This window comes from Anomaloglossus baeobatrachus, chromosome 12 (genome assembly GCF_048569485.1).
Source record: "Anomaloglossus baeobatrachus isolate aAnoBae1 chromosome 12, aAnoBae1.hap1, whole genome shotgun sequence".
Lineage (NCBI taxonomy): Eukaryota > Metazoa > Chordata > Amphibia > Anura > Aromobatidae > Anomaloglossus > Anomaloglossus baeobatrachus.
In genome coordinates, this window is record NC_134364.1 from 128,878,377 (window position 1) to 128,892,024 (window position 13,648).

The following is a 13,648-nucleotide window of genomic DNA, read 5'->3' on the forward strand; positions in this document are numbered from 1 at the left end:
CTCCACGGCTTATGCAGATACTGATAGGTCAGATGGAGAACATGACTCCTCCGCCTCACCCTCACCATGCTCTTCTGATAGCGACTTGGGAGGTCGCCAGTGCTTCCCAGTTTAGAATACATGGAAGATAGTAAAAACAGTGCGATCCATTATGGGCATCCCAGACGAGAAACCGGAAAAATCTGTCCAGGATCGGATGTTTGGGGGCATGGAGCAGAGGAAATGGCGCACCTTCCCTGTTGTAGAGAAAGTGCAGGCTCTGATTACAAAGGAGTGGAAGGGGCCAGATAAGAAACGTTCCCTTCCAGGCACATTTAAGAGAAAATATCCCTTTGAGGATGCCTCTTGCTCCACCTGGGATAAGGCTCCTAAACTAGATTTCTTCGGCGCTCCATTGGGAGACCCAGACGATTGGGTGTATAGCTACTGCCTCCGGAGGCCACACAAAGCATTACACTAAAAAGTGTAAGGCCCCTCCCCTTCTGGCTATACACCCCCCGTGGGATCACGGGCTGCTCAGTTTTTCAAACTTTGTGCGAAGGAGGTCAGACATCCACGCATAGCTCCACTGTTTCAGTCAGCAGTAGCTGCTGACTATATCGGATGGAAGAAAAGAGGGCCCATATAGGGCTCCCAGCATGCTCCCTTCTCACCCCATTCCTTTTGGCGGTGTTTGTTAAGGTTGAGGTAACCATTGTGGGTACGGAGGCTGGAGCCCACATGCTGCTTTCCTTCCCCATCCCCCTGAGGGGCTCTGAGGAAGTGGGATCTTACCGGCCCCCAAGCCCTGGGGCCGGGCTCCATCCACAGACCCATAGAACCTGCTGGATACGGAGCTGGGTACCGTTCAGGGACAAGGCCCTGCAACATTCAGGTACTCTGTGTCCCCGTTCAGACAGGCACAGGCACACTCCAGACTTGCTGGGTGTGCTAGTGCGCCGGGGACAGTAGCGCTGGGGTCGTGTCACTGCAGCTTAACTGAGTGACTTTATGGTTGGGAACTACCGCGCCGACCGCCCCTAGAGCGGCGGCGCGGCTGAGACTTGTGGTGCGCCGGGGACTTAGCGCCGACCGTGCTTTTACGACGGCGGCGCTTATAAATTTAGTCCCCGGCTTTTGCGGCCTAGCTCCGCTTCGTTCCCGCCCCCACCCTGTCAATCAGGGAAGGGGAGAGACGCTGTGCAATAGGCAGCGCCGAGGGCTGGAGCCTTATTTACATGCTCCAGCCCTCTCACTGGGCACAGTGGGACGCATGTTTCCCGCACTTTGTCTGTATACGCCCAGGGCCCGCCCCTCTCCACAGGACGCCGGCAGCCATTCCTGCATGCAGTCTGGCTGGAGAACGGACACAGGCTCTGGGAGACCCAGACAAGGGATTTTGGCGACCACACACCCGCTTTTCAGCGGGCGGTAAGCGGCACATATGTGCTGGCCCCACTAGTGCCACAGTGTTGTTATTGGTGTACTTTTACTGTGCCATATATATATATACATATTGCACTGCGGTCGCTTCTTGGCTTATACCCTATACTGCTCTAAGGAGACAACAACATGTCATCCGCAAAACGCAAGGGTGCCAAGGCACGGGCTGTATACGAGGCGTGTACCGCATGTGGGGCTGATCTACCGGCAGGTTCCAAGGACCCCCATTGTGTGCAATGTTCGATCCCTGTGCCGCTTCGGCAGCCGGAGTCTATGATAGTAGTGACCCAGGCAGAGACACCGGTGAACCCTGCCCCGGTGACGGGGACAGAGTTTGCAGTTTTCGCTGATAAGATGTCTGTGACTATGACAAAGATACTGGAAACCTTGCAGTCCAGGCCAGTTACCCAGACCATGGACACTGCTGAGTCAATGCTCCCTGGTCCCCCTCAGTTGGAACTTATCCGTGCTCCAAGGGGGTCCCTGGCATCACAGGCTGATGGCTCTGACTCGGATGACAGTCCCAGGCAGCCTAAGCGAGCTCGCTGGGAGAGACCCTCCACGTCATCACGCTGGTCAGGGTCTCAGCGAGAAGAGTCTCTGTATGATCAGACAGAGGGGGGTGATCAGGAGTCCAATCCTGAGACCGCACTCAATCTGGATACGCCTGATGGTGACGCCATGGTAAATGACCTTATAGCGGCCATCAATAGGCTGTTGGATATTTCTCCCCCAGCCCCTTCAGCAGAGGAGGCAGCTGCACAGCAGGAGAAGTTCCATTTCAGATATCCAAAGCGTAAATTGAGTACTTTTCTGGACCACTCTGACTTCAGAGAATCAGTGCAGAAACACCATACTTATCCAGACAAGCGTTTCTCCAAACGTCTTAAGGATACACGTTATCCCTTTCCCCCTGACGTGGTCAAACGCTGGACCCAGTGTCCAAAGGTGGATCCCCCAATCTCCAGGCTTGCGGCTAGATCCATAGTTGCAGTGGAAGATGGGGCTTCACTTAAAGATCCCAATGACAGACAGATGGACCTTTGGTTGAAATCTGTCTATGAAGCTATCGGCGCGTCGTTTGCTCCTGCATTCGCGGCCGTGTGGGCACTCCAAGCTATTTCAGCTGGTCTGGCACAGGTGGACTCTATCTTACGTCCAGCAGTGCCGCAAGTGGCGTCCTTGACGACGCAAATGTCTGCGTTTGCGACCTACGCTATCAATGCAGTCCTGGACTCTACGAGCCGGACCTCAATGGCGTCCGCCAACTCTGTAGTTTTGCGCAGAGCCTTGTGGTTAAAGGAATGGAAAGCAGATTCTGCTTCCAAAAAATGTTTAACCAGCTTGCCATTATCTGGAGACAGACTGTTTGGTGAGCAATTGGCTGAGATCATTAAAAAGTCCAAGGGTAAGGACTCTTCCTTACCCCAGCCCAGATCAAGCAAACCTCAACAGAGGAGGGGACAGTCGAGGTTTCGGTCCTTTCGAGGCTCGGGCAGGGCCCAATTCTCCTCGTCCAAAGGGACTCAGAAGGACCAAAGGAACTCAGATTCCTGGCGGGCTCAATCACGCCCAAAGAAAGCAACCGGAGGAACCGCTTCCAAGGCGGCTGCCTCATGACTTTCGGCCTCCTCTCTCCGCATCCTCGGTCGGGGGCAGGCTCTCCCGCTTTTGCGACATTTGGCTGCCACAGGTCAAGGACCGGTGGGTAACAGACATTTTGTCTCACGGGTACAGGATAGAGTTCAGTTCTCGTCCTCCGCCTCGGTTCTTCAGAACTTCCCCACATCCCGACCGAGCAGATGCCCTTCTGCAGGCGGTGGGCTCACTAAGAGCAGAAGGAGTGGTGGTCCCTGTTCCTCTTCAGGAACAAGGGCAAGGTTTTTACTCCAATCTCTTCGTGGTTCCAAAAAAGGACGGCTCTTTCCGTCCTGTTCTGGACCTAAAACTGCTCAACAAGCATTTGAAAACCAGGCGGTTCCGGATGGAATCCCTCCGCTCCGTCATTGCCTCAATGTCCCAAGGAGATTTCCTAGCATCAATAGACATCAAAGATGCTTATCTCCACGTGCCGATTGCTCCAGAGCACCAGCGTTTTCTACGCTTCGTGATAGGAGACGACCATCTTCAGTTCGTAGCTCTGCCATTTGGTCTGGCGACAGCCCCACGGGTTTTCACCAAGGTCATGGCGGCACTGGTAGCAGTCTTGCACTCTCAGGGACACTCGGTGATCCCGTACTTAGACGATCTTCTGGTCAAGGCACCTTCTCAAGAGGCATGCCAACTCAGCCTGACTGTTGCGCTGGAGACTCTCCAGACTTTCGGGTGGATCATCAACTTTTCAAAGTCAAATCTGTCACCGACCCAATCACTAACGTATCTTGGCATGGAGTTTCATACTCTCTCAGCGATAGTGAAGCTTCCGCTGGACAAGCAGCGTTCACTACAGACAGGGGTGCAGTCTCTCCTTCACGGTCAGTCGCACTCCTTAAGACGCCTCATGCACTTCCTAGGGAAGATGGTGGCGGCAATGGAGGCAGTCCCGTTTGCACAGTTTCATCTGCGCCCACTTCAATGGGACATTCTCCGCCAATGGGACGGGAAGTCAACGTCCCTGGACAGGAAAGTCTCTCTTTCCCAGTCGGCCAAGGATTCCCTGCAGTGGTGGCTTCTTCCCACCTCATTATCACAGGGAAGGTCCTTCCTACCCCCATCCTGGGCAGTGGTCACGACAGACGCGAGCCTGTCAGGGTGGGGAGCAGTTTTTCTCCACCACAGAGCTCAGGGTACGTGGACTCAGCAGGAGTCCACCCTTCAGATCAATGTTCTGGAAATCAGGGCAGTGTATCTTGCCCTACTAGCCTTCCAGCAGTGGCTGGAAGGAAAGCAGATCCGAATTCAGTCGGACAATTCCACAGCGGTGGCATACATCAACCACCAAGGAGGGACACGCAGTCGGCAAGCCTTCCAGGAAGTCCGGCGGATTCTGATGTGGGTGGAGGACAGAGCATCCACCATATCCGCAGTTCACATCCCGGGCGTAGAAAACTGGGAAGCAGACTTCCTCAGTCGCCAGGGCATGGACGCAGGGGAATGGTCCCTTCACCCGGACGTGTTTCAGGAAATCTGTCGCCGCTGGGGGGTGCCGGACGTCGACCTAATGGCGTCTCGGCACAACAACAAAGTTCCGGCCTTCATGGCGCGGTCTCGCGATCAAAGAGCTCTAGTGGCAGACGCCCTAGTGCAAGATTGGTCGCAGTTCCGGCTCCCTTATGTGTTTCCACCTCTGGCACTCTTGCCCAGAGTGCTACGCAAGATAAGATCCGATTGCAGCCGCGTCATACTCGTCGCCCCAGACTGGCCGAGGAGGTCGTGGTACCCGGATCTGTGGCATCTCACGGTCGGCCGACCGTGGGCACTACCAGACCGGCCAGACCTACTGTCCCAAGGGCCGTTTTTCCATCTGAATTCTGCGGCCCTGAACCTGACTGTGTGGCCATTGAGTCCTGGATCCTAGCGTCTTCAGGATTATCTCAAGGGGTTGTTGCCACCATGAGACAGGCTAGGAAGCCCACGTCTGCTAAGATCTACCACAGAACGTGGAAGATATTCTTATCCTGGTGCTCGGCTCAGGGAGTGTCTCCCTGGCCATTTGCATTGCCTACTTTTCTTTCTTTCCTGCAATCTGGGTTAGAAAAGGGCTTGTCGCTCGGCTCCCTGAAAGGGCAAGTCTCGGCGCTATCCGTGTTTTTTCAGAAGCGTCTAGCACAACTTCCTAAGGTGCGCACGTTCCTGCAGGGGGTTTGTCATATCGCTCCCCCGTACAAGCGGCCGTTAGATCCATGGGATCTCAACAGGGTACTAGTTGCTCTCCAGAAGCCGCCCTTCGAGCCTCTGAGGGATGTTTCACTTTCTCGACTATCACAGAAAGTGGCCTTTCTGGTAGCGATCACGTCTCTTCGGAGAGTGTCTGAGCTAGCAGCGCTGTCATCTAAGGCTCCCTTCCTGGTATTCCACCAGGACAAGGTAGTGCTGCGCCCCATTCAGGAGTTTCTCCCTAAGGTGGTATCCTCGTTTCATCTTAATCAGGATATCTTCTTACCATCCTTTTGTCCTCATCCGGTTCATCGGTATGAAAAGGATTTACATTTGTTGGATCTGGTGAGAGCACTCAGAATCTACATTTCCCGCACGGCGCCTCTGCGCCGCTCGGATGCACTCTTTGTCCTTGTCGCTGGTAAGCGCAAAGGGTCGCAGGCTTCCAAATCCACCCTGGCTCGATGGATCAAAGAACCAATTCTTGAAGCCTACCGTTCTGCTGGGCTTCCGGTTCCATCAGGGCTGAAGGCCCATTCTACCAGAGCCGTGGGTGCGTCCTGGGCATTACGACACCAGGCCACGGCTCAACAGGTGTGCCAGGCAGCTACCTGGTCGAGTTTGCACACTTTCACCAAACATTATCAGGTGCATACCTATGCTTCGGCGGACGCCAGCCTAGGTAGAAGAGTCCTGCAGGCGGCAGTTGCCTCCCCGTAGGGGAGGGCTGTCTTTGCAGCTCTAACATGAGGTATTTCTTTACCCACCCAGGGACTGCTTTTGGACGTCCCAATCGTCTGGGTCTCCCAATGGAGCGCCGAAGAAGAAGGGAATTTTGTTACTTACCGTAAATTCCTTTTCTTCTAGCTCCTATTGGGAGACCCAGCACCCGCCCTGTTTCCTTCGGGATTTTTGGTTTTTTCGGGTACACATGTTGTTCATGTTGAACGGTTTTCAGTTCTCCGATGTTACTTCGGAGTGAATTTGTTTAAACCAGTTATTGGCTTTCCTCCTTCTTGCTTTAGCACTAAAACTGAGCAGCCCGTGATCCCACGGGGGGTGTATAGCCAGAAGGGGAGGGGCCTTACACTTTTTAGTGTAATGCTTTGTGTGGCCTCCGGAGGCAGTAGCTATACACCCAATCGTCTGGGTCTCCCAATAGGAGCTAGAAGAAAAGGAATTTACGGTAAGTAACAAAATTCCCTTCGTTGCAGTCGCCAAAGCCTCTAGGAAATTTGCCTTACCATTTGAAGACTTGGGATCATTAAAAGATCCATTGGACAAGAAGGCAGACCAATTCTGAAGAATACCTGGGAGGCCTCTGCCGGAGGAGTGCGACCTGCCATCGAGGCCACCTGTACGGCTAGATTGCTTACAGTGTGGATAGATTGGACCAGCTTAGGGCAAAGGCCCCAAAAGAGGAGATATCTTCATCCGTTTCCCGGTTACGGGGATCAGCGGCCTTCCTGGCAGATTCGACTAAATTAGCGGCAAAGTCGGCATCCCTCTCCAACGCAGCCAGAAGGGCCCTTTGGCTAAAATGCTGGCCGGGGTGATATTCAGATAAAAACAAAGCTCTGCAACATCCCTTGCCAGGGAGAACATTTATTTGGACCAGTGTTGGATGATATCCTAGAGAAGGCTAGTCATAAGAGAGGATTTCCTTTTCCATCCCTTTCCATGTTCCAGACATTCCTTTCAGAAGGGACAGGTTCGCCGAGGTGCACCAAACAGAGACCAGAATCGTTGGTCCGATAGGAAGAAGCCAGGGTAGGGGTTCATGTTCAAAGGACCAGAAAAGATCATCCCAGTGACTTGTTTCCCCAGGTCGGAGGGAGAATCTCATATTTCCTTCCGTCCTGGGAGCAGATATCGTCACATCCGTGGATTCTCGGCCTAGTAAGATCAGGCCTCAAGCTTTTCTTCCATCACTCTCATCCTCAAAGGTTCGTTCTTACACCTCTGAGACGGTCTCCAGCGGAACAACTGGCCTTGGAGAAAGAAATTCGGCAGCTTCTACTCAAAGGAGTCTTGATAGAGGTTCCCAAACAAGAACAGAGAGAAGGATTCTACTCCACCCTCTTTCTGGTGAGGTAGCTCGACGGTTCGTATCGAACCATAATAAACCTGAAAGCTCTCAAGCAGTTCCTTCAAATAGACAGCTTCAAGATGGAGTCTGTGAGATCCACAGTAAAATATCTGTATCCACATTGTCACATGGCGGTGTTTCACCTGCGCGACGCATACTACCATGTCCCGATACACAGTCTGTTCCAGAAGTTCTTCAGAGTAGCCCTGACTATGGATGGACGGATCTGCCATTTCCAGTACAAAGCCCTCCCTTTCGGCCTCGCAGTGGCTCCGAGGATCTTCATGAAGCTGTTATCTGAAGTAACCGCTTATCTGCGTCAGAAAGAAGTCATCATACCCCATCTGGACGACTTCCTAATTGTCGGCACCTCTGCTCAACATTGCACAGCCCTTCTACAGGAAGTACTGTCCTCCCTGACGGAGCTTGGATGGCTCATAAATCAAGAGAAGTCCAGATTAAACCCGTCCAAGATTCAGCTCTTTCTAGGCCTCACCTGGGACTCAGCCACTCAAATGTGGTGTCATCTACCGGATTACAAAGTGGATGGTCTTCAGACTCAGAGCGAGTACTGAATTCCAACCAGATTTCACTGAGGAGCAATGCCCCTTCTAGGCTCCTTGACATCGGCCATCCCGGCAGTCCGATGGGCTCAGTCACACACCAGAATCCTCCAGTGGGATATCTTGGGACATCAGGAAGCTCTGGGGGGGATCACCTGGACAGATCCATTGTTCTCCGCCCTCACACAGTACAGTCCCTTCGTTGGTGGATGAATCCAATCAATTTAAGAAGAGGGGTGCCTTGGATAATCCCAGAAACGGTGGTTGTGACCACCGACGCAAGCTTGTACGGTTGGGGGGCCCACCTACACGATCATCTAATACAAGGGAGATGGTCTGGAGGAGAAGCTCAAGGTTCCTCAAATACCAGAGAATTACTGGCGGTAGAAAAAGCGTTGTCAGTTTCCGCCATCACTGAAGGGTCACCACCATGTCAAGGTTCTATCAGACAACCAGGCAACAGTTATGTATCTCAACCATCAGGGAGGTACTGTACTTGTTCCAGGCCGATCATGGGTATAGCAAGCAGAATTCTTGCTCTGGCGGAGAACCATTTGGAATCCTTATAGGCTGTCCACATAAGAAGGAAAGAGAACTGTATGGTGGACTTTCTCAGTCGCAGCAGGTTACATCAAGGAGAATGGACCCTACAACAGTCCACTTTCAACCAGATAATGGAAGAGTGGAGGGTTCCAGAGAGATCTTTTTGCGACCAGGAAGAACAGGAAAGTTCACCACTTCTGCTCACTAGATCCAAGGGATCATCCTTACTCTGTGGACGCTCTGTTGCTCAAATGGGACTTCAACCTCGCTTATGCCTTCCCTTCAGTCACCCTCATTCAAGCAGTTCTGAGGAAAGTGCGGGAGGACAAAGCAGCAGTCATTCTGATAGCCCCCTTTTGGTCAAAGAGGCCATGGTTTTATTGGCTGACCAGACAGTCCATAACCAAACCATGGGTTCTGCCGGAATTGCCAGACCTCCTCTCTCAGGGTGCAGCCTTCCCCCCCCCGGAACGACAGGCTGCACCTCACAGTGTGGAATTTGAAAGGTCACTTATAGGAGGCAGCGGGTTTTCTCCAGGTCTAGTTTCTAGCTTGATGCAGTGTAGGAAACCTGTCAGTACGCAGATTTAAGGGCGGATATAGACCAAGTTTTTAGCCTCCACAGGTGCAGATCCAGCCGGGCCAGTCCCAGTCCCTGTCATTCTAGAATTTCTTCAGAAGGGTTGGGAATTCAGTCTATCGGTTAGTACCCTAAAGGTTCAAGTCTCAGCCCTGGGTGCCTTGTATAACCATAATCTGGCCAGAGACCATTGGGTCTCCAGGTTTATTAGAGCCTGTTCTAAATCCAGACCACGACGCAGTATGACCCTGCCATCATGGGATCTTAATTTAGTCCTCTCTGCTTTAACTAAACCCCCCTTTGAGCCCCTGGATTCTTCTGTCTCAAGAATCTGTCCCTCAAGACTATTCTCCTGGTCGCTCTCACCTCAGCGCGCAGGGTTCGCGACCTCCAGGCCCTGTCAGTAAATCCACCCTATACTCAGTTTTTTGATAACAGAGTAGTCCTAAGAATGGACCATGCTTATTTGCCAAAGGTTAATTCTCACTTCCATAGAACTCAGTAGATTGTTCTCCCTTCCATTTATGATAATCCCTCTACTCAGGAAGAAATAGGGTGGCACTGCCTAGATGTTAAACGTTGTCTTCAGCAGTATTTATCGGTCACTACAGAGTGGAGAAAGGATAGGTCATTATTTGTAGTATTTCAGGGTATTAGGAAGGGGCTTAGGGCTTCTAGGTCAACCTTATCCAGGTGGATCAGAGATGCCATCTCCATGGCTTACACGGCTAGTGGGTGGTGAGGAAGTACCTGCTGGTCTCAAGGCTCACTCTACAAGAGCGATGGCATCTTCCTGGGCAGAAAGATCAGAAGTCTCCATTGAACAGATTTGTAAGGCGGCCACATGGTCTTCTCCGTCCACCTTTTTTAATCACTACCGACTTGATTTGTCCTTCACCGACCTCACCTTTGGGAGACGGGTTCTACAAATGTTGAGGATAAGAATTAAGTAACCAAAAATACTTAATTCAGCCATTTCATAGACTCAGGTATATAGTTTAGTTGATGTAGCCTAACACATATTTATGAATGCTTTTGTTTCTTACTAACACACACACATATATATAGTACAGACCAAAAGTTTGGACACACCTCATTCAAAGAGTTTTCTTTATTTTTAGGACTCTGAAAATTGTAGATTCACATTGAAGGCATCAAAACTATGAATTAAAACATGTGGAATGAAATACTTAGTGTGAAACAACTGAAAATATATCTTATATTCATTACTACTTTGCACACTCTTAGCATTCTCTTGATGAGCTTCAAGAGGTAGTCACCGGAAATGGTTTTTCAACAGTCTTGAAGGAGTTCCCAGAGATGCTTAGCACTTGTTGGCGCTTTTGCCTTCACTCTGCGGTCCAGCTCACCCCCAAACCATCTCGATTGGGTTCAGGTCTGGTGACTGCGCAGACCAAGTCATCTGGCGTAGCACCCCATCACTCTCCTTCTTAGTCAAATAGCCCTTACACAGCCTGGAGGTGTGCTTGGGGTAATTGTCCTGTTGAAAAATAAATGATGGTCCAACTAAACACAAACCGGATGGAATAGTACGCCGCTGCAAGATGCTATGGTAGGCATGCTGGTTCTGTATGCCTTCAATTTTGAATAAATCCCCAACAGTGTCACCAGCAAAGCACCCCCACATCATCACACCTCCTCCTCCATGCTTCACGGTAGGAACCAGCCATGTAGAGTCCATCCGTTCACCTTTTCTACAAAGACACGGTGGTTGGATCCAAAGATCTCAAATTTGGACTCATCAGACCAAAGCACAGATTTCCACTGGTCTAATGTCCATTCCTTGTGTTCTTTAGCCCAAACAAGTCTCTTCTGCTTGTTGCCTGTCCTTAACAGTGGTTTCCTAGCAGCTATGTTATCATGAAGGCCTGCTGCACAAAGTCTCCTCTTAACAGTTGTTCTAGAGATGAGAAGGTGTGTCCAAACTTTTGGTCTGTACTGTGTGTATGTGTATATATATATATATATATATATATATATATATATATATATATAATTTCAGTGATTTTCCTTAATACAATATATTAGTATATGTAACTTTAAAGATGGCTCCTACATCTTGGCCAACACCCAAGATGATCAACACGAAGGAGAATTCTCAACGTATGGACTGAGCAATCCAGCAGAGACTATGCAAATTCTTATAAGTCCTGAGCCCGATCTGTGATACTTGATTGGACTATATTTTGTCTACACACTTTACTCCTCTAGAACTATAAAGACTTCATGGAAAATAAACGGGCAGAATTCACTGGCGTCGGTCATGAGAGAAAGTCATAACTGACTTGTAGTTCATTATTTTATTCTTTCTCGTGTGCACACATGACATTATAATCTGAACACGGCAGTCAGGGCTTAAGAGACCCATTGTAGTCTCACCTTAACACAAACAGTACAGTCATGGCCAAAAGTTTTGAGAATGCTACAAATATTAATTTTTACAAAGTCTACTACTTCAGTTTTTCTAATGGCAATTTGCATATACTCCAGAATGTCATAAAGAGTGATCAGCTTAACAGCAATTACTTGCAAAGTCAATACTGGCTAAGAAAATGAACTTCAACCCCCAAAACACATTTCAACATCATTGCATTCCTGCCTTAAAAGGAGCAGCTAACATTGTTTTAGTGATTGTTCCATTAACACAGGTGTGGGTGTTGATGAGGACAGGGCTGGCGATCAATCAGTCATGATTAAGTAAGAATGACACCACTGGACACTTTAAAAGGAGGCTGGTGCTTGGTATCATTGTTTCTCTTCAGTTAACCATGGTTTCTCTAAAGAAACACGTGCAGCCATCATTGCTCTGCACAAAAATGGCCTAACAGGGAAGAGTATCGCAGCTACAAAGTTCGCACCTCAGTCAACAATCTATTGCATCATCAAGAACTTCAAGGAGAGAGCTTCCATTGTTGCCAAAAAGGCTCCAGGGCGCCCAAGAAGGACCAGCAAACGCCAGGACCGTATCTTAAAACTGTTTCAGCTGCGGGATGGGACTACCAGCAGTGGCGAGCTAGCTCAGCAATGGCAGCAGGCTGGTGTGAGTGCTTCTGCACGCACTGTGAGGCGGAGACTGCTTGAGCAAGGCCTGGTTTCAAGGAGGGCAGCAAAGAAGCCACTTCTCTCCAGAAAAAACATCAGGGACCGACTGATATTCTGCAAAAGGTACAGGGAGTGGACTGCTGAGGACTGGGGTAAAGTCATTTTCTCACATGAATCCCCCTTTGGATTGTTTGGGACATCTGGAAAACAGCTTATTAGGAGAAGAACAGGTGAGCGCTACCATCAGTCTTGTCTCATGCCAACTGTTAAGCATCCGGAAACCATTCATGTGTGGGGTTGCTTCTCAACCAAGGGAATCGCACCACTCACAGTCTTGCCTAAAAACACAGCCATGAATAAAGAATTATACCAGAATGTCCTCCAAGAGCAACTTCTCCCAACTGTCCAAGAGCAGTTTGGCGCCCAACAATGCCTTTTCCAGCATGATGGAGCACCTTGCCATAAAGCAAAGGGGATCACTAAATGGCTCATGGAACAAAACAGAGATTTTGGGTCCATGGCCTGGAAACTCCCCAGATCTTAATCCCATTGAGAACTTGTGGGCAATCATCAAGAGACGGGTGGACAAACAAAAACCAACAAATTCTGGCAAAATGCAAGCATTGCTTATGCAAGAATGGACAGCGATCAGTCAGGATTTGCTCCAGAAGTTGATTGAGAGCATACCCGGGAGAATTGCAGAGGTCCTGAAGAAGGGTCAACCCTGCAAATATTCACTTGCTGCATTAACTCATTCTAACTGTCAATAGAACCTTCTGGTCTCATAATATGATTGCAATTATATTTCTGTATGTGATGGAAACATCAGACAAACACAATTAAAACCAGAGGGCAACAGATCATGTGAAAATATAATTTTGGTGTCATTCTTAAAACTTTTGGCCATGACTGTACTCCCTTCCTAAGATATTATCTCTGTAATTCTCTCGTGGTGCCGTCATGGGTGCTGGAAAAATACGTAATTACTTACCGGTAATGTGTGTTTTCTGAACCCATGACGGCACCCTTACATTCCCTCCCTGCACTTAGGTGTTACCAGTTTTTATTATTTCGCTCCTATTCACAGGGGTAGTTTTTTTGGTGGTGGAGCATGTCATAACAATGTTCATTTTTTTGGAGGTCCTTTCATGCTCTGTAATCCAACTGATGCGGGGAGAGGTACCACCCCTTTTTATCCTGGAGGTTTCCTGTCCTTGAAGGGCGGATCCCCTCTCTCGTGGTGCATTCATGGGTTCAGAAAAAAACACATTACCGGTAAGTAATTACGTATTTCCTTTTTATAATTTTTCAAATGTAAAAGATGATTTATTTTTTTTTGCCTGAAATACAAAAAAAGTTTCATTTTAACCTTTCGCCTTTTAGAGATTAATTTCAACATGCTCAACTGTTCACAATAGCAGTAATTTTTGACCAGGGGTGCACAAACATTTGCATGCCACTGTATGTCTAAGTGTATCTAATCCCGTACTGTATGATGCTGGCTGATGAGCCGTGTATACGAGCATATGCTGGGAGTTGTAGTCTGGTCCTAATGCAGGTGATCTTTTCTGG